The sequence below is a fragment of the Nycticebus coucang genome, unplaced genomic scaffold (assembly GCF_027406575.1).
Source record: "Nycticebus coucang isolate mNycCou1 unplaced genomic scaffold, mNycCou1.pri scaffold_94, whole genome shotgun sequence".
Taxonomy (NCBI): domain Eukaryota; kingdom Metazoa; phylum Chordata; class Mammalia; order Primates; family Lorisidae; genus Nycticebus; species Nycticebus coucang.
The window spans coordinates 11,412-36,020 of NW_026515608.1; the positions used below are offsets into that span (position 1 = coordinate 11,412).

Here is a 24,609-nt window from a genome sequence, read left to right on the forward strand (position 1 = left end):
TTTGGAGATGGCTTAGTAGAGAGTAAATATGGAAATAGTACAAAGTAAATTGATATTTAGAGATCAGCCTCAATGATAGATACGAGTGGAATAGAAGTCTGCTGAACTATTACTTTTAAAAGATTATGTTTCTATTGTAACTGGAATTTCTCTGCTGGGTTCTTGGTCTTAGAAATTTGAAAAATGAATTCACAGGCCACCACGACTAAGTGAAAGCATAGATTTTATTAGCAGTAAGAGAAAGGAAATAACCTGTAGTCCCAGGTACTCGGGAGGCTGGGGCAAGAGAATCACCTAAACCCAATAGCTAGAGGTTGCTGTGAGCTGTGACGCCACAGTACTCTACTGAGGGCAACAGAGTGAGACTCTGTCTCTTAAAAAAACAGGAAAGAGAGAAAGGAAATAGCAAAGCCCTCTGGTACAGTGGAGGGAGATCTTGATTGGGTAGCCCAGGTTTCAGATATCTAAGGATATATATGCAGCTTTTCCTACCCTGCAGGCAGAGGAGTCTGGGGAGATCAAATGTATGTCTAAAATATGTTTGGTGCCAGAGGCTTGTGGGCAGAGAAATTAGTATTAAAACTGCCATCATATAGGAATGTGGTCTATTTTTAGGCATTTACCCCTTCCCTGGGAGTGGTGGTTTACATGGTGATCCAACTGGTTTATGGGCCTGCTCATGCCCAGAAAATGGGGTCTCTGTTCAGCTCTAAGTGAAGGGCACTTGCATCACTATCTTGATGCTTTTTTTTTGGTTGAGAGACAAATGGTGCTGTTGAATCTGACTTGTAGGCTTCAAATAATTTGATAGGATATACTTAATAAATATTCATTGAGAGAATTGACTGAGTTGACCAAAGTTGAAGTTTGAGAAAGAGATAGTATCAGTATATGGATTTCAATTTTAGCAAGTTAGTTTGAGGTAGCAGATGTTATATAGAAAGTTGGAAGGATGAGATTTGTTATTGAGAAAATGAGGGCTGCATTATGGATTGGATAGTTTTCAGATAGGGGAAGACTAGAAGCTGAGAAAAGGTGAATTTTCTGAGAGAAAAAGCTATGAAGAGAAAAGAGGGAAATTTAAGGATGAGTCATGAGTATGTTTACCAAATAGGTTTCATTTAGTTATCTATGGCCGTTGAACATTCATTTAAAAATTATGGCAGTCATAATATTGTTAATATTCTCTTTACAGAGCAAGATCTTTTTAGTACCAAAAATCTTGCCATTTTTTTTAAAGATTTATGCTTCAAAAGTCATTGTTGCTTTTCAAAAATTTTTTCTTCCAAATATTATATATCCAAATATAATATTATTTAAAGCTATAAATGCATTTTTTAATTAGAATATTTTGTAAAATCTTGTTTTTTTTTCCTTTATATATGTCAATTCTGAAAGTTTGATTTCTGAGTATAGCTTAATTTTTGGTGTCCAGTTTTTGTGTGTTCATCATAAATAGGCATTATACTTATATATTTCGGTTGGAAATCCATAAGTATGTCATATAAAAATGAAAATTATGGTTATAGACATTATATGAAAGCTAGTTAATCCTAATATTAGTAACCATAATCTAAAACCTTTCAAATAAAATATTTTTTTCTTAAAAATAAAAGCTTACCAATAAGTAAATTTTTTTTCCACAGAGAGAATCATTACTAAAACAGTAAATAAATGACCTTGTAAAACGGAAGATTGCAGTAGATGAAGAAAATGCTTTTTTAAGGAAAGAATTCAGTGACTTGGAGAAGAAATTTAAAGATAAAAGTCAAGAAGTTAAGGTATGTTGACTTGTACATAGTTTTGTAGGACTGTTGCTTTGAAGTCCTGCTTTAAGCTTTGTGAGCCTTTGTGGCCCAGGAAGTGACAGGCTTGGAGGAAAAATTGCCTTAGGCCCTGCTATACATTACAGTTTTTTCACATGCAGAAACTCTGATAAAGATGCTTTAAAGCTAGAACTCCAAGCTTTATAACTGTCAGATAAATAGTTAATGATGGAAATGGAGCTAAGAAAGTAGGAGTGTGAATATGTGGCTTCTTGTAATTAGATTCTGATGGGACTGTCATTATTAATTGATAATATCCAGGTCTGGGAGGATATGTCTGTGTGGGTCTCAAAAATAGCTGGGGACAGCATCAAAGGCAGCTTGATCAATTAATGGGCTCTTTGCAAATGTGTACTCATCAAAGCTGTCATCCAGTGAAAAAACATGACCCATCCACCTGCACGAAAAGAGGCCAATAAAAGTACACAGGTGACCTTGGCTATCAAATATAGAAGAAGCTGCTATGAGGGTAAAACTGCACAGTTTATATTTGCTGATTAGTTCTCACATTTTTTTCATGTTTTGGTGGGTTTTTTTGTTTGTTTATTGGCCCTTCTGGTACTGTTCTACAGGACACAAAGGAGTGTGTACAGAATAAAGAAGAGCAAAACAGACTAGTTATAAAAAATCTGAAGGAGGAAAATGAGAAATTAAGTACCCGCTGCACTGACTTGCTAAATGACCTGGAGAAACTGAGGAAGCAAGAAGCACACTGGAGAAAAGAAAAATACAGCATTGATGCAAAAATAAAGGTATACAACAAGAATGGAATCCACGCTGCTTGTTTGGATCTAACTTCTTGTAGGAAACTTAAAACATGTTATTTTCTTTAAATAACAACTTATATATTCAAATCCACCAGTGGGGACTAGCATTAATTTATATTCTTTCACTTAAGACCCACAGCTTTTTAAAAATTGATGTTGCAAAGCAGGAAACTGACTTCAAATAGTTATCCTAAAATGTAATCATTAAAAAATAAAGGCTATTGCATTTTGAAATAAAATGTGTTTTGAAAAAACATATTTAGAGTCCTGGGTTTTGACTTTTTTAAATTTATAATTATAGCTAGAATTCATTGCAATATAGTATTGACTTTAATCCCAGGTCCTTTAAAAAAATAAAGTATAAAAAAAATTGAAAAAAAAATCGTAGTTCTCAGATGATGCTTTCTTTGGCTTTAAAGGGCCTTATTCAAATAAAAATTTGAATAATAAATTTTATTTTTATAGAAGATAAAAGTTATAATAAATCATCATAATATTCCTACATCTTTTTTTAAAGGCTAATCAAATGAAACCATGGGTTTTTCTATCCTTTTTGATCAGCATTTTTCCAAAATAATACTTTTTTGCGGCATTCTCTTTGTCTTATGAGGAGTTTTGCTCATTTCTTTTCCCACCAAATTTCGGGTTTCTTTCTTACCATAAATTTTGTTGAAAAGGTCAGAAACAAATGGTAGTGGTGGTAAATATACGCATGTACTTTTAAAAATATATAAATACATGTGTATGTACAGCTATTCAACACATAGAGATAGTTGGCTCTTAGTGTCCGTGGGTTCTGCTTTGGTGAATTCAGCCAAAATGGGTTGAAAGTATTTGGAAAAAAATAATAAAAAATAACTACGTAATAATTAAAATTAATACAAATAAAAATATAGTATTACAACTACTTACATTGTATTAGATATTATAAATCATCTAGAGGTGGTTTAAGGTATATGGGAGGATATGGGTAGGTTCTACACAGGTACTCTGGCATTTCTATAAAGGACTTGAGTGTCTGAATTTTGGTATCTGCAAAGGGTCCTAGAACCAATCCTCCTTGGATACTGAGGGACACCTCAGTGGATGTGTGTGTGTATGTGTATGTGTATGTGTGTAAATATTTAAGATAGGGGAGGAGGATATGTCTTTTTGATTGTGTAAATCAATCCATTGCAGATATTTCAGGCAGTATCTTAAATCTGTTAGTGCACGATCAGAGAATGACTGAGCCTGAGCCAGAGCCATTGAGATAAATGAATTTTGGTGCATTTGTTTTCTTAATTTTATATCAGTTTCTACTTCTCTACATCCTTCAAACAGTTTGGTATGTGATAAGGGTAAGTGGTACTTGCTTTTGTTAATTTACAGCTATATGAGTATTTGATGATAATTTTTATTTCCTTATATTCATTCAAATAATCAGTTCTGTGATATCCAATGACTTTTTACTTATGCGACATTTTTTTCTATTGAGGTGTTTGTCTTTTTCTTATTTATTCATAAGCATTTTTTATTTTGGATACTGATGCTTTATTTTATATATTACAAATATGCCTCCTGTTTTTTGAACCTTATGTAAGGTGAATTGAACTTTCAAAAGTTTGTGAGTTTGTATAAAATCAAATTTATTATTTTCTTCTCTAATGTTTTTACTTTAGGAGCTATATATAACTAAGTGTTCTTTACTTCAGAGTCTTAATTAAGAATTCATTTTTGAGTATGATGTTCCATGTCACTTACTCAATAGTTTACTGATTTGTGATGCAGTCTCACAGATCCAAATTTCCTTGCGTATGTGAGAAATTCCTCATGCGTGTTCCACATCATTTACTCAATAATTTACTGATTTGTGATTCAATCTCACATCTCTGTATTTCCTATTATTTTTATGGTTTTAGGTATTTTGGTTATATAATTTGACTCACTGTTTGGCAGGGAAGTCTATTTTTTCTTTTGTTCCTTTTTTTTTTTAAGAGATAGGATTTCTCTGTTTTGCTCAGGCTGGAGTACAATGGTGCAGTCATAGCTCACTGCAGCCTCAACCCCCTGAAATCAAGTGGTCTTCCCATCTCCACCCCTTGAGTAGCTAGAACTATAGGTATATACTACTATGACTTTAGTTTTAAATTTTTATTTTTGGGGGGAAGACAGGTTCTCACATTGATAGAGCTGGTCTTAAATTCCTGGCCTCAAGTGATCCTCCTACCTTGGCCTCCCAAAGTGCTCGGCTTATAGGCAATGGCTACTGTGCCTAAGTGGAAGCCTACGTTTTTATTCATTTCTTTGTAAGTCAAAAGCCCTGTATTTCTTCATTAGGTTAGAATACTAAGAATCATTTTTATTAGTTTTAGTGAAAAGTTAGAAAGCAGATGGGAGGTATACTGAATTATGAATTAATTTTGAGGGAATTGTTAGAAATCAGATGGGAGGTATACTGAGGTATACTGAATTGTGAATTAATTTTGATTAATTAATTAATCAATGCCCAGCTATTTTTTGTTATAGTTGTCATTGTTGTTTAGCTGGCCTGGGCAGGGTTTGAACCCACCACTCTTGGTGTTTGTGGCTGGCACCGTAACCACTGTGCTATGGGTGCCAAGGCTGTACGTACTTTTTCATTTTTCTAAGTTGTACAATTACATTGTCTTGTCAGTAAGAAAAGTTTGCATCCTTTCTTTGCAGTAAGAAAGCTTTTTTAGAAGAAATAGAACTCACATGCTATATACTTAATCTATTTGAAATACAAAATTCAGTAGTTTTTAAATTATGCACAAAATTGTAAAATCATCACTACTTTTTCTCCCTACATCTACATATATTTTAAGTATATACCTAGGAATGAAATTATTAGCTCATATAGTAACTCTGTTTTTAAGCTTTGGTGGAACTGTAAACCTGTACGTAGATACAACATAACCATTTTATGTTCTGAACAGCCATGTACAGGGATTCGATTTCTTCATTCCTAGTCAACACTTATTATTATCTCCTTTTTTTTTCTTATAGCTACCCTCATGGATATGAAGTGATAGCATATTGTAGTTTTCATTTGCATTTTCTTTCTTTCTTTCTTTTTTTTTTTTTTTTTTTTTTTGAGACAGAGTCTCAAGCTGTCTCCCTGGATAGAGTCCTGTAGCATCACAGCTCACAGCAACCACAAACTTCTGGGCTCAAGCGATTCTCTTGCCTCAGCCTCACAAGTAGCTGGGACTACAGGCACCTTCCACAACGCCCGGCTATTTGTTGTTGTTGTTGCAGTAGTTGTCATCGTTTTAGCTGGCCTGGGCTGGGTTCAAACCCGCCAGCCTTGGTTGTATGTGGCTGGCACCCTACTGACTGAGCTACGGGTACCACCTGATTTGTATTTTCTTTATGGCTAATGATGTTGAGCATCTTTTCATGTATTATTGGCTATTTATATACCTCTCAGCAATGTCTATCCAAATCCTTTTCATCTATGTATACTGGATACAAGTTCCTTATCAGATCTATAAATTAAAAATATTTTCTCCAGGGGTGGTGCCTGTGGCTCAAAGTGGTAGGGCGCCAGCCCCAAATGCCGGAGGTGGCGGTTTCAAACCCAGCCCTGGCCAAAAAACTGCAAAAAAAAAGAAAAAATATTTTCTCCAATTTTGTGTGTTATTTTTTTCTTTCTTCATTCTTCTCACTTGCTCCATCACCCAGGCTGGAGTGCTATGGCCCAGTCATAATTCACTGTAACACTGACTGCTGAGCTTAACTGATCCTCTTGCCTCAGCCACCTAAGTAGCCAGCACTGTAGGCAGTTGCTACTCATTGCACCAGACCTTGATGGTGTTCTTTAAAACAAAAAAGATTTCTTTTTTACTTTCTTTTTTTTTTGAGACAGAGAGTCTCACTTTGTCACTTGTGGTAGAGTGCCATGGCATCATAGCTCATAGAAACCTCAAACACTTGGGCTCAAGTGATTCTCTTGGCTCAGCCTCCCAAGTAGCTGGGACTATAGGCGCCCACCACAACGCCTGGCTATTTTTAGAGATGGAGGTCTCGCTCTTGCTCAGGCTGGTCTCAAACCCATGAGCTTAGGCAATCCACCTATCTCAGAGTGCTAGGATTACAGGTATGAGCCACTGTGCCTGGCCCAAAAGTTTTTCATTTTGATGACATTTTATTTATCAGGGTTTTTATTTATTTATTTATTTATTTGGCATTGCTAGTGCTTTTGGTGTCAGATTTAAGAAATCATTGCCTAACCAAAGGTTGTGAATATTGACAACTATGTTTCCTTCTAAAGTTTATTGTTTTGTGTCTTAGGTTCTTTGATTTATTTTGAGTTAGCTTTTTAATATGGCGTGAAATATGAATCTAACTTAATTCTTTTGTGTTATTCTGTTGTTACAGTACCGTATCTTGAAAAGATGATTCTTTTCCCCCAAAGAAAATGCAAAGACATTTTTATTGAGTATCAATAAAAATAGGGTTTAGACCAAAGTTCTGTTCCTTCATCTATGTAGATCTATCCTTGTGTCTTTGTCTTTATTGCTGCAGTTTTGTAGCAAGTTTTCAAATTAGAATGTGTAAGAAATCGGGCTGGGCGAGTATTTTATGAGGAGGAACCCCCGGGCAATTGAAGCAGCTTCAAAAATACACTACTGGGACTTGATCAAACTAAAAAACTTCTGCACAGCCAAGAACACAGTAAGTAAAGCAAGCAAACAGCCCTTAGAATGGGAGAAGATATTTGCATGTTATGTCTCTGACAAAGGTTTAATAACCAGAATCTACAGAGAACTCAAACGCATTAGCAAGAATAGAACAAGGGATCCCATCGCAGGCTGGGCAAGGGATTTGAAGAGAAACTTCTCTGAAGAAGACAGGCACGCGGCCTTCAGACATATGAAAAAATGCTCATCATCTTTAATCATCAGAGAAATGCAAATCAAACTACTTTGAGATACCATCTAACTCCAGTGAGACTAGCCTATATCACAAAATCCCAAGACCAGAGATGTTGGCGGGGATGTGGAGAAAAGGGAACACTTTTGCACTGCTGGTGGGAATGCAAATTAATGCATTCCTTTTGGAAAGAGATATGGAGAACACTTAGAGATCTAAAAATAGATCTGCCATTCAATCCTGTAATCCCTCTACTGGGCATATACCCAGAAGACCAAAAAGCACATCATAACAAAGATATTTGTACCAGAATGTTTATTGCAGCTCAATTCATAATTGCTAAGTCATGGAAGAAGCCCAAGTGCCCATCGATCCTTGAATGGATTAATAAATTGTGGTACATGTACACCATGGAATATTATGCAGCCTTAAAGAAAGATGGAGACTTTACCGCTTTTATGTTTACATGGATGGAGCTGGAACATATTCTTCTTAGTAAAGTATCTCAAGAATGGAAGAAAAAGTACCCAATGTACTCAGCCCTACTATGAAACTAATTTAGGGTTTGCACATGAAAGCTATAACCCAGTTACAACCTAAGAATAAGGGGAAGGGGGAAAGGGAGGGGAGGGAGGGGGGAGGTGGGTAGAGGGAAGGGGATTGGTGGGATTACACCAGCGGTGCATCTTACAAGGGTATATGTGAAACTTGGTAAACGGTCTGTAAAGCTAGTGAATGATGCCCCATGATCATATCAATGTACACAGCTACGATTTAATAAAAAAAGAAAAAAAAAAAACAAATTGGAATGTGTGTCCTCCAAATTTATTTTTCTTTTTCAAGATTGGTTATTCTGAATCTCTTGAATTTTAGTAAGAATTATAGAATCAGACTTTCTGTTTTTGCAAAAAAAAAAAATCCAGCTGAGAAAAGAATTTTTTGAGACAAAAATCTCACTTTGTTGCCCTCAGTAGAATGCCGTGGCATCATAGTGCACAGCAACCTCACACTCCTAGGCTCAAGTGATTCTCTTGCCTCAGCCTCCTGAGTAGCTAGGACTATAGGTACCTGCCACAACACCTGGCTATTTTTTTTTTTTTTTTTGTATTTTAGAGACGGGGTCTAGCTCTTGCTCAGGCTGGTCTCAAACCTGTGAGCTCAGGCAGTTCACCTGCCTTGGCCTCTGAGAGTGCTAGGATTACAGGCATGAGCCTCCGCACCCAGCCCCCAGCTGAAATTTTGATAGAGATTACATTGAATCACTAGATCAATCTGGGGAGAATTGCCATCTGAATAAGTGTTCTGATCCGTCAACGTTATTTCTTTCATTTATTTAGGTTGTCTTTATTTTTTTTTTTTTCAGTTTCATAGTTTTCAGAGTTTAAGTTTGCACTTCTTTGGGTAAATGTATTCATGAAATTTTATTTTTCAATCAATTGTTTCTTAAATTTTCTTTCAGATCTTCCATTCCTAGTGTATAGATACACAATTAATCTTTGTATATTGATCATGTATACTACAAGTTTTTTGAAGAGGTTTAGTATAATTCTGATAGTTTTTTAGTAAATTGCTTAGGATTTTCTGCATATTTTATGCATCTGCAAGTAGAAATAGTTTTACTTGTTCCTCTCCAATCTATATGCTTTTTATTTAATTAGTTTATGTTACCCTGGCTAGAACCACTGGTACAATGTTGAATAGAAAAGGAAAGGGAAGACATTGTGTCTTGTTTCTGATTTCTCTGATTTCAAGGGTGGGAAAGCATTCGCTCTTTCATCCTCAAGTATGATACTAGCTATGAGTTTGTTTTGTTGATGTTACTATATTAAATTGAAGTTTCCTTCTATATTCCTATTTTGGTGAGTTTTTTAATTAGGAAGGGCATATTGAGTTTTGCTATGCTTTTTCTTGCACCTATTGAAACGATCATGAAGTTTCTGTCTTTCATTTTATTGGTATGGTGTATTACATTGATTTTTGAATGTTAAATCATACTTACATTATTGGGATATCTTTATCTTTTTTCTAGCTTTGGTATTAGAATAAGGCTGTTCTTACAAAAAGAGGGAGTTTTCCACCTCTTCTAGCTTTTAGGAGATTTTGAGAGGGACTGGCATAAATTCTTTAAATGTTTGGTAGATTTCTGTGTAGGGAGGTTTCAATAGCTGATTCAGTCTCTTTTTGTTTCTTCTTGAGTCAGTTTAGGTAATCTGTATATTTGTCCATAGATGCTATTTGTGCAGTTCAAAGATTATCTGATCTGTTGATATACAATAGATTATAGCATTTTCTAATAATACTTTTTATTTTTGATGGTTGATATTAGTGCTCTAACTTTGTTCATGATTTCAGTTATTTGCATCTTTGTCTCTATTGTCAATCTAGCTAAGGGTTGCCAATTGTGTTGGTCTTGTCAAAGAATCAACTTTAGTTTTAATTGATTTCCTTTATTTTTATTTTTCACCTTTTTTTTTTTTACAATTTCTATCCTGATGTTTGAGTAAGTGTTCTGATCCATCAACATGTTATTTCTTTCATTTATTTAGGTTGTCTTTTTTCAGTTTCGTAACTGAAAAATAATGTGTCTTTATTTTTTTTTTTAGTTTTATTATTTTCTTGTATCTTTGGGTTTAATTTGCTATTCTGTTTTTGACCTCAAAGTACAAAGTTAGGTTATTAATTTGAGATACTTTTTTTTTTTTTAATGCAGACAATAATAGCTGTAAACTTCCTTCTGAACAGCTGCCTTGCTGTTTTTGTATGTTGTGTTTTTGTTTTTACTCATCTGGAAACATTTTATAAATCCCTTGGATTACCTTTAATTCATTGGTTGTTTGAGTGTGGGTTAATTTCCACATATTTGTGAATTTTCCTTTATTACTTCTGCTGTTAGTTTCTAGTTCCATTCCATGTGTTCAGAAAAGACTTTATGTTCTGGCGTATGTTCCATATGTACTTGAGAATAATGGGTATTCTGCTGTTTGGGGATAGAGTAGGCCTCTTAGGTGTACTTGGTTTATAGTGTTCTTTAAGACGTCCATATCCTTATTGACCTTCTGTGCAGATGCTTTATCCGTCATTTAAAGCGGGGTATTGAATCTCCAACTATTGTTATATAATTTCCTGTTTCTCCCTTTAATTGTTACATGTCCTTGATGAATTGAATTTTTGACAAGTATACATGTATTTTGCTCTCCTTGCTATCTTGTGACCATTTTTGACTTAAAGTCTGTCTGATATTGTATCTACCGTTATTTTGGTTTCTATTTGCATGGAGTATCTTTTTTTATTCTTGTACCTTTAACCTGTTTGTGTCTTTGAATTTGTATGGTTGTATAATGTTTTCTTTATTGATTCTGCCAATCTTTTGTTTTTGAGTGGAGAGATGAATCATTTACATTTGAAATAATTACCCCATTTCCCCCAAAATAAGACATCCTCCGAAAATAAGACCTACTTACAGGAAAGATAAGACGTCCCCTGAAAATAAGACCTAACGCATCTTTGGGAGCACACCTTAAAATAAGACACTTTCTTATTTTTGGGGAAACAGGGTACTAATATGGAATAACAAACTCATGCCATTTTCTTATTTTTTCTCTGTATATATTACCTCTTTTTTGTAGATCATTTCTTCTGTTATTACTTTTATTTGTGTTGATGGTTTGTAGTGACACATTGTAATTCTTTTTTAATATTTTTGTATATATTCTATTGATAATTTCTTTGTGGTTACCATGGTGGCTACAGATACCGTCCTGAATTTATAGCAGTCTAATTTTTATTTGATACTGAATATCTTTAATGGGATATAAAATAATTTGATTCTATATAGCTCTGCCCCTCCACTTTATGTTATTGTCACAAATTACATTTTTATATGTTCTTTGCCCAGTGACACAGATTGATACATGTTTTATGTATGTCTTTGAAATCACGTAGGAAATAAAAAGTAGAGTTAGAAGTCAAGAAGCCAAATATATAACAACATTGGCTTTTATATTTGCCCACATATTGATATTTATCTTTACTGGAAATCTTTTCTAAAAAAATATATTTATTTATTTTTTGAGAGCAAGTCTTTCTCTCTTACTTGGGCTAGAGAGCAGTGGCATCCCCATAGCTCACTGAAACTTCAAACTCCTAGGCTCAAGTGATTATCCCGCTTCAGTTTCCTATGTAGCTGAGGGTACAGGCACATGCCACTAGGTCCAGCTAATTTTTCTATTTTTTGTAGAGGTGGGGTCTTTCTCTTGCCCAGCCTGATCTTGAATTTCGTGGCCTTAGTCAATCCTCACACTGCTGCCTATTAGAGTCCTGGGATTACAGGCATGGGGTCACGGTGCCTGGACAGAAATCTTTATTTCTTCATATGGTTTGGAGTAACTGTCCTGCTTTTTTTTGTTTCAGTCTGAAGGACTCCTTTTAACATGTCAGGTAGGGCAGCTCTAGTGATAATGAATTCCCTCAGCTTTGTTTATACATGGCTAGCTACGATTCTGGATGGGTGTCTTAGTTATAGATATCCTTAGTGTGGTTGTTTTCCCAATTGTTAGTTATTCGTAGGCTTTACTGGTGTACTATATGCATTGGGCAGATACCCTGTCTCTTGTTGACAAGGGAAGATTGAGATCTTTGAAATCCTTTCTCTTTCCTAGCCTTGTGGTCTTCTTAACAGTGTGAATTTTATTGGCATGCCCAGTTACAACTCTGAAATAGTAGTAGCTCATTCTTATGGGTAAAAGTCAGCTATGCCCTGTGTGATTGAGTCATAAATGCTGTTATGGGCTGTACAGATTGTCCTCCCTGCCAGTAGGTGGCAAATTCAGAAAGATCCACCTTTAGTATTGTTTTGGGGACCTATAACTAATTCTAGTCCATCAGAAGAAGTAATAAAAGCTAGCTTGGCTGGGGGTCTAGGATCTGTTCTCAAGTTGCTGCAGAAAGCCACTGGGGAAGGACTAAAGTGGCCCTGCCAAGCCAGAAAATCTACTTGTCAGGTAGAGGCCATCTGGGGTTCACAGACCGGCTGCTGGGATTGGGTTTCACTCTTCTTCCTCCTCCTGTATCTCCAGGTCTTCTTCTGGCTTCTGATTTCAAGCTGCAGTCCAAAGTAGCTGAGCTTACCAGCAGTGGTGCCACAGGTTAGGAGCTTCCCTGCCTAGGATCCTATCCTGGACTGAAAGTGTAGCTTTTTCTGAACCTGGGAAGGGTTCTCTACTATGGTGTTGCAGCTTAGACCCTCATTGCACTGTCCTTTCAGTTTTGCTTGTGTGGGCTCTTTTGCCTCCCAAGATTAGTTCACAAATTTCTCCTCCATGCCCCCAAGCAACACTATTGACTCCTGGTAGAGAGGATCTGGCTTGCAGGCCTGTTTCCTGGTCCTCTAAGTTCAGTCCTTGATCATGCCAGGGAAAAGCATGCTGGTTCTGAGTTGCCCATGGAGTGTTCAAGCAGGTTTAATATCCCCTCGCTTTGAAGTATGCCCTGCTCTTCTGGAGCAGCTGGGCAAGTGGTACCTGGGAAGGCTGGCAGGCAGGGGGCTTGGAGTCAGTTCTAGTACCCATGGGTCCACTGCTGGTTTTTAAGGTGAAAGGTGTGAGCCCTACTCTGGGAGCCTCAGTGTTTAGTGGACACACCAACACAGGAGAAGCAGTTGCTCCTGGGAACCCTGGGTCAGTTGTCCCTTGGGGTACCTGTGCTGCTCAGCAGCAGTGGGCAGGGTATGAGGGTGAGGAAGGAGTCTTGAGAGCTGGCAGCCTGCCTGGAATGTTCAAACTCTGAGATCACACATCCCCCCAGACCCAGTGGCCCATATGGCTACTGCAGTCTAGGCCAGAATCAGGAAAAGTTTATGTGGGGAAGGGATACAAAATCACAAGGACTGGACCTCCCTTGGGAGGACAGAGGCAGACAACGGTGGAGAAGCAGTATGGCACCTGGCATCCCAGCTCAGGTCTGTGGTAACAGGGAGTGACCTTGATGGGGCTGGTATCCCACTGCTCTGTCTTTAAGAAGCTCCCACTTCATTGGTAGCAGCAAGCTTTGGGGTTTATAATGGTAGAAAAGCTCTTTAGCAGCTCTGGGGGGGCTGCTTATTAGTTACTAGTGTGTTGCCCTAACTCCATCTATTTTGGGCAAGTGAACCAGACTTACTCCATTTTGTTAAGAGCTTGCCCTGCCCCCCCACCCCCCTTTTATAACCAAAATAGCCCCTTGAACAAGCAGCAACCCTGCAGAAACAGGAAGGAAATTTAGCTGAGAGCTGCCAAATCCTGTGACAACTGAAGAAATCTTGTGGAAACCACAGTACTGTCACAAGTCTGTCTGGTCTGTCTGTGTGTAGTTTTTGACCCTCTGTAAGATCCCTCCCCATAGCTCTAACCTTGCAGACATTAGATTCTATAAAATTCTGCTTACGCTAGGACTTTCCATCCCCTGCTTGAAATGCCATATAAAAACTTTGCACCCCTACTTCAAGGGGGTCAAGAGACTTTGTGTGTGAGCCTGCTCTTGACTGGCTGGCCCAATAAAGGACTCTTGCTTAATTTGAAATCAGTGTGCTGGCATTTGTCTATAATTCCACTGCTGGCCAGTACAACATTAGAAGCATGAAGAGGAGAGAAACAAAATCTCCACTTACCCTCGCTACAGGACTCTAAATTTCTTGCATTTGTTCTCTGTTGATATCTTGCTCTTTGGTCTGCTCTGCAGCTTCTTCCCATGGAATCTCTAGTAGTTCCTGGCAAATTTCTTTCAGAATTATACTTGAGATGTGTTTTTGTCAGGTAAAACTTTTCCTTCTTTCTGAGATGGTCTGGCAATTACCTGTCTCTGGTCAGCTATCTTGTACATGAAGTCCTTGATGTCTGTGCAATAACATTATGTCTAAAAAACAATGTATATATCATAATTAAAAAATACAGTATTTCTGACAAATGCTAACCATTATCTGTGTCTTCATCAAGTTGTCATCTTTTTGCTATGGATAATCTTGCCTTATTTTTGATGGCTGCTAACTGCTTAGGGTGGTGTTTGGTGAAGGCGAGGTGGCTGTGGTAATTCTTTTTTTTTTTACCCTTTAATCCCTTTTTATTTTCAACTTAATTATTGAATTTAATTTGTTATGGATTTGATAGTTAATTTTAGAAGCATAATGAATTATTCACATTTAAATGAATAAGAAGAAGTAATATCCAGGAATGAGGGTTTAAATATGTATAGTATTTGATGAAAACACATTATCTATCATTTCTCAAAAACAAAATAGAAACATTCTCTTTGCCTTTGAAACGCTTTACATCTTGCCAATCTTATCATCTCTTTTAAAATCACAATCTAAATGCACTGTTCTTTTATTTGTAACAAACATGCCGATAAGTATTTAAAAGAAAAAAAAAAAAACAGGTTCTGGAGTATAATTTGGACATATGTAATTCTGGAGAATGAGTTGTGGAAAGGTAGAACAAAGTATTCCCTGCCAAAATTCTGAGAATTTATAATTCCCTCCCCCATTTAGTGAATCTTTTCTTATCCTTTCAATACCTCTCTATAAAAATTGAAAAATCGATTTACTTCACATTTCAGTTTTTCTGTTTCGTTTTCTTTCTTTCTTTCTTTCTTTTTTTTTATTAAATCATATCGGTGTACATTGATATGATCATGGGGCATCATACACTAGCTTCACAGACTGTTTGACACACTTTCATCACACTGGTTAACATAGCCTTCCTGGCATTCTCTCAGTTACTGTGTCAAGACACATTCCACATTTACCAAGTTTCACATATACCCTTGTAAGATGCACCGGAGGTGTAATCCCACCAATCCTCCTCCCTCTACCTATCTCCCCCCCTCCCTCCCCTCTCTTTCCCTCCTCCTCCTATTCTTAGGTTGTAACTGGGTTATAGCTTTCATGTGAAAACCCTAAATTAGTTTCATAGTAGGGCTGAGTACATTGGGTACTTTTTCTTCCATTAAGCTTTTCACACTAATTGACTTTTCTTTATGAAGGATTTTTCATGGCATGCTGTTGATAGCATTTTATCTGCAGTAGAACTTCAAAAATTAGAATCAATCCTGCCAAAACTTCAGCTGTCTTGTAAATTAAAGTTACGGAATATTCTCAGTTTTTTGTTACCATTTGAACAGTGTTCACAGTATCTTCACCGGAATATATGCCATCTCAAGAAAATGGTTTTGTTTTTTATGTCATAAAAAGCAATTCTCATTTATTGAATGTTAACATGATACTGGAGCAATTCAGTGACATCTCAGACTCTACTTTTAATTCTCTTGATTTCCTACAACATCTATAATTATTTATTCCATGGTAATCTTGAACCCCTCAAAGTCATCCTTGAGGGTTGGCATCAAATTCTTTCAAACTCCTGTTAATGTTACTATTTTGACCTTCTCTCATGAATTACAAATGTTCTTAATAACAGATCAGATCCTTCAAACATTTGGTTTCATATTCTAGAATGTGAATCTTTCTTAATCCATGGGCTGTAAACTGATACTGTGTTACCTGGCATAAAAAAGCATTAATCTTTTTATAAATGACAATCAGAGCTCTTGGGTTAACTAAGATATTGTCAATGGCAGTAGTATTTTTAAAGTAATCTTTTTTGTGAGCAATAGGTAATAACAATCTGTTTTAAATACTGTATTCAGCAAAGCATGCTGTATACAGAGGTACTGATATATAGGCATTATTCTTCTATTTGTAGAGCCAGGAAGTGTTATTTAGCATAATTCTTAAAGGTCCTATGCGTTTTGGAATAGGAAATATTGCATGGTCTTCGACTTAAGTCACCAACTGCCTTAGCCCATAACAAGAGAGTTAGAAAGTTAACAAGTTAACTTATTTTACAACAAGTTAAATCTTGTTAAGCTTAGAAGGCAGGGATTTACTTCTCTCCAGCTGTGAAAGTCATAGATGGCATCTTCTTTTAATAGAAGGTTGTTTTGTCTGCATTGAAAATCTTAGTTACATCTTCTAGACAACTTGCTGTAGCTTCAACATCAGCACTTGCTGCTCAACCTTGTACTGGTTTTTTTTTGTTTGTTTGTTTTTTGAGACAGTCTCACTTTGTCGCTGTGGGTAGAGTGCTGTGGTGTCACAGCTCACAGCAATCTCCAACTCTTGGGCTTAAGTGATTCTCTTGCCTCAGCCTCCCAAGTAGCTGGGACTATTTTTTTAGCCTGCCACAATGTCCGGCTATTTTGGGGATGCAGTTGGTATTGTTGTTTACCTGGCCTGGGCCTGAACCCAGCAGCTTTGGTGTATGTGGCTGGTGCCCTAATCACTGTGCTGTGGCCGCCGAGCCTCAGCCTTGTACTTTTATGTTTTATACATGGTATCTTGCCTTAAATCTCGTGAATGAACTCCTCCAAACAATTAGGACAGTAACAGCAAAGATTACAGATTACCATAAAAGATACAATAATATTGGAAAAATTTGAAATATTCCTAGAATTACCAAAATGTAATACAAATAAACGAAGTCCACACGTGCTGTTAGAAAAAAATGCCTCTTGATAGACTTGCTTATTGCAGGATTGCCTCAACCCTTTAATTTATAAGAAGTGCAATGTCTTGTGAAGCACAATAAAGAACTATGGTAAAACTAAGTATACCTGTATATGATACAAGATTTTTTTTAGTATAATTATTTTATATGTGGATATCCAGTTTTCCCAACACCATTTGTTGAAAAGATTGTCTTTTCTTCATCCAACGGTCTTGGTATCCTTTTTTAAAATTTATTTTGCTACATATATGAGAGTTTCTTTCTAGGCTTTCTATTGTATATATTAGTCTCTTATCTGGATTTTTCTCTCCCAGTACCACACTGTTTGGATTACTGTAGCTTTTTAATAATTACAGAATCAGGGAATGTAAGACCTTCAACTTTATTGTTCTTTTTAAAATTTGTCTTAGCTGTTTAGGTTTTCTTGAGATTCTGTATGATTTTTAGAATTGATTTTTCCATTTTTAAAAAAATGGTAATGGGGATTTTTGGTATGGATTGTATTGAATCTACAGATCACTGTGGGTAGTATTGACATCTTAACAGTATTAAGTCTTCCATTTTAGTAACACTCTGTTTCTTCCCATTTTTCATGTCACCTTTAATTTCTTTCTGTAGTGTTTTGTAGTTTTCGGTATATATGCCCTTTACCTCTTTGGCTAAGTTTTCTCTTAGGTATTTTATTCTCTTTTATGCTGTTGTAAGTGCGTTTTTTTCTTAGTGATTTGTTTTAGTTTTTGTTTCTTGGATTGATCATTGTTAGTGCATGGAAACACAACTGATTTTTGTATTTTAATTTTGTGTCCTGTATCTTTGCTGCGTTTGTTTATTAGTTCCAACAGTTTTTTCCATGGAATCATGATTAGCATTTTCTACATATAAGATCATTTTGTCTCTGGACAGAGATAGTTTTACTTCTTTCATTCTTGTTTTGATGCTATTTATTTCTTTTTCTTGCCTTATTGCTCTGGCTTGCAGAGATGGTTTTTGATACAGCCAGTCTTTAAAAGTTTATAGCCTTCGAGGGCTCTACTAGCAGTGTTTTTTCCAGTTATCTGGTTGGCCTGCAGTTTATCTTGTTACTCTCATGAAGATCCCAGGTTTTCCTTAGTTTGCTAACAAATTCAGTTTTTCATAATATATAACATATAAAAAATATAAATATATTTATAAAATGTAAATATATTTCTCCACTGTCTGCTTCAAACAGAGTTAGTTTAATAGGGAAGAAATATCTTAGTTCTTTGTTCTTATTGCCTGCCTCTACTCTTAGGCACAATGTCTGAAGCACTGTTTTTAAGCTTGGGGTAGGAAAAATGAACCGCTTATTTCAAGTGACATTCATGCTTTACGAGTAGGGTGCTTGGTGAAATGATAGCTTTTTGTCTTCTAGTCTTGCCTCTTTCCATATTGAACCTCATGATTATGAATGATGTGGGATGAGTGTGATCATGATTAGTACCCAGATACTGTTGACCTCTGATACCCAGAGTAGAGCCTCTTCCCTGCGAATGATCACTGAATGGTCAGGAGGTCAGGAACTAGGGAGAGAGGATTGTGATCGCCAGTGTCCTGCCCCTCCTATGGAAGATGTCTGTGTTGTTGGCTGTGTTTCTGTGAAGCTAAACTTGTAGTGGGCTGGTATCTTTAAATACTAGAGATTCTCACTGTTCCTAATGGACCTTTGTAGGTGTTATTAAATAAATGTTTCTTCATTTACTGTATGCCTTTGGGACAATTTTCAGATCCTTCAAACATTTGTTGTTTTTTTTTTGTATATTTCATCAATTATGCTTTTTCTCTGGAGGTGTTATCTCCCTGAAGCTTCTCATGCTGCCATTTTGGTTGTGGAAACTTCATATATTGTTTCAAGTGAAATAAATACAATTTGATCCTTAGATATTTTTTGGTTGCAGTCTAAAATATATGTATTCTGATTTGTATATGTTGCAAACTATACAAATAATGACAGACTGACTTTTTCAGACCAATTTACTTAATGTTTTCTCAGTGATGGGAAAAGAGAGACAAGGACAGAAAAAAGATGAGAAGGAGCTGCTTTAAAGAAATGGGGAAATATTGTTGAAAAATCAAATTATTTCTTCCTTGAGAAGGCAAAGATTTAACTGTTGAAAAACTAAATATGCAGAGGTGATGGCTTCCTATTATGTTAATTCAAATGATATGAATAGAATAATATATGCTGTTTTGTGAAAAAAACCCAAATTACAATCAAATATGTGGTGGGGAAGGCATTTTTAAGAGATATTAGACATTTTCTACCATCCCTGTGTTCTTTTGACTCAAAAAGATAAAGGAATGATACATATGATAGTATTTATAGTCAATAGAGTAGCAACTGTATCCAGTAAAAATGTTTGTTTTTTTGTATAATTGCAGTTAATTTAAGGAAATCACTGAATATTGGGTGCTGTTTTCTCCTTTAGAGGCTTTCATATTTCTAATTCCTAGAGGACTGTGTTTTAAGATGCTGCATACCGAATAGTTTAAACATGTATCAGGAAACCAAAAGGGCCATTTTATTTCTAAATTATGTCTAGTGAAAAAGTACCATTTGGTGAAAAGGGTTTTGAGAATGAAAGAGAAAGGATATTCTCAGATGGAAAGCTTCCAAAAGGAAAATAAAAGTCAAAGATTTACTGGAACAGAAGATGTATCCTAAACAATCTAATTACCCATTTTTGGTTAAGAAAAATTTGAGAGCACAGGACCTGGAACAAAGTTTATGTATCTTAGACCTTTGATCTCCACAAACAGGTTAGATACGAGTCTTCCAGTGCTCACTCTACCATGGTAATGATGAGACATCCTTAATTCTGTCCACACACTGAGTCAGAACATCAAAATGTCAAATTTTAAAAACTTTCTGAAACCCAAGAAATAGGTGGTTTTTGAGGTTGTTAATACAGGGAGAACTGTAGTGGGAGTGTCTTACCAAAGTTGTGAAATGAGTGGGGCTTTATAGAGAGAGAAACAAAAGCGGCCAGGTGCCTGCTGCCAAGTTTAGTGGGCTTTGGTTAAGCATGTGTTGCAGAAAGAAGTTGTGTCCTTTGTGATTTGGTGTATTTTATCGAATTTTTAACTTGAAGAAGTTGGATGAAGTGGGTTAGTCTCCTGACACTAAAGAGTAAGGGTTGGTGACAGGGTGTGGTTAGTGTAAGTTTGGAGAAAAGAATTTTACAGTTCTCCATATTCAACAAAAGTTTATTGGGTATAAAGTATGTGACTGGCACTACACAGTAACTCAGAAGCAACAGTTTAAAAATGCCTGTTTTTATAGAATTTATATTGTAGTGGTAAGAGGTATAAAACACATTAGCAATGAAAAAGTAAGCTGTGTTACATGGTGACAAATGGAATGAATGAAGACAAGTTTGGGAAGAAGGGTAGATAGATGTTTTTGGTCCTGGTTGGGTGGGTTTCTATTTAATCATAGTAGTACCGCTGGCATTTATTGGGCAGTTCAGCCTTTTCCCAAAGATGTAGAAGGATATTTTCATCTTTTATCAAATTTCAATATATATTATTTGGTCTGCTTCTGGATTATGTTTAATGTGTCTTTGGCCTATTAGTTTATCCCTCTTTGAGAATTGCATTTTAAATTTGCAAAGCTTATTAAAATTTTTTCTTCAGTAGGAACATTTTCTATTCTTTGTCCTATTTGAAAATTGTCTTAGTTTTGGCTTATTAGTAATAGGAATTTTAGCACTAGTAGCTAAGTTCAATAGCAAACCATTAGAATTTTTGTTAAAATTGCATTGTATTTTTAGATAAATTTGGAAAGAACTGATATGTTTATAGTAAGGATTCTTTCCATTCATGTACCTGGTATATCTTCCCGTCTATTTAGGTTATATTTCATATTTTTCAGTAAGATTTTATAACTATTGTACCTTGGTTTATAAGATTTATTTCTTGTTATTTTGTATTTCTTGTTGGTATTGTAAATGTTGTATTATATAGAAAAGCAATTAAGTTTTGTAGTCATCTTTTACTCTAATGTTGCTCAACTCTAGTTCTAAGTGTGTATTCTTTCTTTTATTTTTTTTTTATGTGTGTGTAAGATCTTATGGATAGCTAATAAGAGTATACTATTTCTGGGCGGCGCCTGTGGCTCAACGGAGTTAGGGTGCCGGCCCCATATGCTGGAGGTGGCGAATTCAAACCCAGCCCCTGCCAAAAACTGCAAAAAAAAAAAAAAAGTATACTATTTCGCTTAACAATATATATTTAATATCCTTTCTCCCCCTCTTATTATGTTAGTTAAAACCTGTAGGACATTTTAAAATGTAAAGCAAGTTTTTCTTGATTTTTAATTAAAAATTGCACCATTAGTTATAATATTTGTAGATGTTTTTGGCATTCTTATTACCAAATTCAGAATTTTCTCTATATTCCTATTTTGTTGGCAATTAAAAAAAACATTCTGTAAAGGTGTTGTATTGTTTTAAAACTTTTTTTGGGAATCTATTGATTTGTTTATACTTTTTTCCTTTAATTTATTAATGTGATAAATTATATTAATAGATTTTCTTATGTTAAATCATCCTTGCATTTCTGGAATGATATAACTCTATAAATAAACACAAATTTTCTTTAGTATGTATAACTTATTTTGGATTTTTGTGTCTATGTTCCTAAGTGATACTGCTCTGAAATGTTCCTTTTTTTGCACTGCCTTTTTCTGACTTTGATAAATAATTATGCAAATTGGATAAACAATTATGCAAATTTCATAAAATAAGCTAGGAATTTCCATTTTAAATCCCGTATAACATTTCCTATAAAACTGGAGTTGAAATTTAAGAAGCTTTCAGGACCAGGCAAAGTGTTTTTGTGAGTAGATTTCATATATTTGGTTAAATGTATTGATATTTATTAAATTTTTAATTATCCTTTTGAAATTTTCTGTTTTTTCTACTTTTGAATTTTTAAATTTATAGTCAAATGGCTCAAAAATTGTACACTATACAGTGGAAGCAATGAAAAATTTACTTTGACACTGTATTGTTATCAAGAAGCCTTCCTTCAGAGAGTTGTATTTTTGTTTTTTGCTGTGATGTCCCAACAGTGGAAACCCAAGATAGAATTCTGTGTGCCTTTAAGACTACCTGTACTTATGGGTCCACTTTCCTCCTTTGATTTCTCCCCTTCTGTGGTTATTGGTACAGTGAAGTTCTGCTATTTGTTTTATTCTAGCAATTTAAGTTTTTTATGAAAAGTTTTGTAGGTTTTAAGCTTATTGGGAACTTGTTCTAGTATTTTCTAATGACTTAAAAATATATATTATATTCATATGAAGCACACAACTGGATGATTGTCTTCAAACCAATCCCTTTCCTAATCTGCCCTATCACATTCATGGTAAATGGAATCCCTATTCACCTATATCACAGTTTTTCAACCTTTTTTAATCCCAAAGCACATTTGAACCAATAGTTAAACTTCCATGGCACACTTCAATTATGTAGATCAAAAACAGTAAAAATAAGAACATACTTGCTGGGCTTTGAACTTTTTTCAAAAATAATTTAATTAATGATCTTTAAAAAATTTCTAGGCACACCTAAGATCCTCTCATGCCATACCGGCGTGATGCAGCATACCCATTAAAAATCACTGACCTATTTGTTCAAGCCAACTCCCTGTGAGAAATCTTTGATTCCTATCTTTGTCTTGCTACCCCACAGCAACTTATCAACAGGTCCTATCCTTTCTACCTTCAGAATATATCTGAAATAGGACTCCTTGCCACCTGTTTTATGACTTGTCAGGCTACCAACAGCTTTGGTTGGATTATTTCATTAATTTTTTATTGATCCCTTTGCTTCTACTTTTGATACCAACTGTCACTTTTTTCACTTTGGGTGCCTGGTTGTTGCATTTTTGTTTCGTAATATTTATTTCATAAAATTTTAGTATGTTAAGTTTATTTATAGTTCTTTTGAAATGGTTTTGATATTTGCTAGGATAGTGTTTATTTTCTTTTGTTCACTTTGTTGACTGTCTTTTTGAATGTTAGACTTTCTAAGGGTTTATCTTGAGTGGGAATGTTTCAGTGTCCTCTATTTGTCCACATTAAGTACTTTTGAGGTTTCTGACATTGTTGGATACCCCAGTCTGGAACTACATGTTTTTCTTTGAGCCTGGGGGTTCTTGCCTCATTCTAATACTTGGCATAAGTAACATTGTATTTTGACATGAACAGCTTTAGATAGGTCCTATGTGTGCTGCTTTTAAAATTTCTTCTACATATGTAGGCCATAGTCTCAAATTTATTTTTTAATCTCTTTTTAAGAGATTGAGAACTCTTTTTTTACAAGTCTGTAGTTTCATTTTCTGAGTTTGGATTCTTCTACTAAGTATGTCAGTGCATTTAGTCTTAACTATTTCTCATTTGAAAATCTAGCCATCTCTCTATATAGTATGGCACAGAGATACAAAGGTATTTGCTTAGCTCTGACTTAGTATGTGTTTCAGATTCATCAGCATAGTTATTTTTGGTTTTGAGTATTTTAGGTTTTTTAAAAAGTCTTTTCTTCCTCTCTCCTCCTTTGCTCTCCTTCCTCTATCTGCCCACTTATGTGTATATCAATGCTTTTTTTGTGAATATATAGGAATATCTAGTGTTTTACCTAAACCTTTATGTTCATTTTTAGAAATAATGATTATATGGTGTTTATGTGGATATACTTTATTTAGATATAATACTTACTTAATTCTTCACAAAAGTAGTTAAAATTAATTCTATAATATATTATTTGAAAATATAACATCAAATTTTGCCACAAAGCCATGGTATTTTTTTGTTTCTGAAAAAAAATCCATGACTGATATAAAAATTATAGTTTGTGTCAAATTTTTTAAGTGAAAAATAAATCATTGAGTTTTTTCTCTGTCATTTTGTGAGATAGGTAACATAACAGAATTTTTATTTTATTTTATATTTATTATGTTTGCGTGTGACACAAGTTCTCTAATTTTAGGCCTTTGAAGACAGTTTATTTGAAGCAAAGAAAGAAATTGAAATATCACAGAGTAAATATAATGCCTTATCATTACAATTGAATAATAAACAGACTGAACTTATTCAAAAGGATATGGATATTACCCTGGTCAGGCAAGTATATTCAACTTTTAATTTACATTACAGAAATGTCAGTAAGTATTTAGATTTATTATCAGTACCTCCAAAAGTAAATAATATGTTTTCTATGGGTATATGTGTTTGTGAATTGAAAATCTGGAATTATAAACATGAAATTGGGAATAGTTAACTGGAAGAATCAGGTTGTCCACAGAATTGGAACAGCGTAGTCAAAGAGTACCTTTGTTTCAGTGTTTAATAAGGACAATACATTAATTGATTGTTTTCTTTTAACATTTCTAGCTGTGTGTTATGTGATAATTGTTATAATGTACAATAATAACTGGGAAACAATTTTGACTTTTAATTTTGTTATGTCGTGTACTTTAACTTATGAAATACTCTTTCTATATCAACATAAATGATTTTATAATACTAATCATAAAGTGGTATTACTTGAAAAAATAAGCACAAGGCTGGGCGGGTGGCTCACT

At 35.0% G+C, this 24,609-nt stretch overlaps 1 long non-coding RNA gene across 1 annotated transcript; it reads left to right on the forward strand.

Annotated features, from left to right (window-relative positions):
- Nucleotides 1–1,648: 1,648 nt before the first annotated feature.
- On the forward strand, nt 1,649–24,148 carry LOC128579640 (uncharacterized). The gene is made up of 3 exons (XR_008378239.1): nt 1,649–1,781; nt 2,399–2,578; nt 24,015–24,148. It is a non-coding gene; the product is annotated as an uncharacterized LOC128579640 (long non-coding RNA).
- The last annotated feature ends 461 nt before the right edge of the window (nt 24,149–24,609 follow it).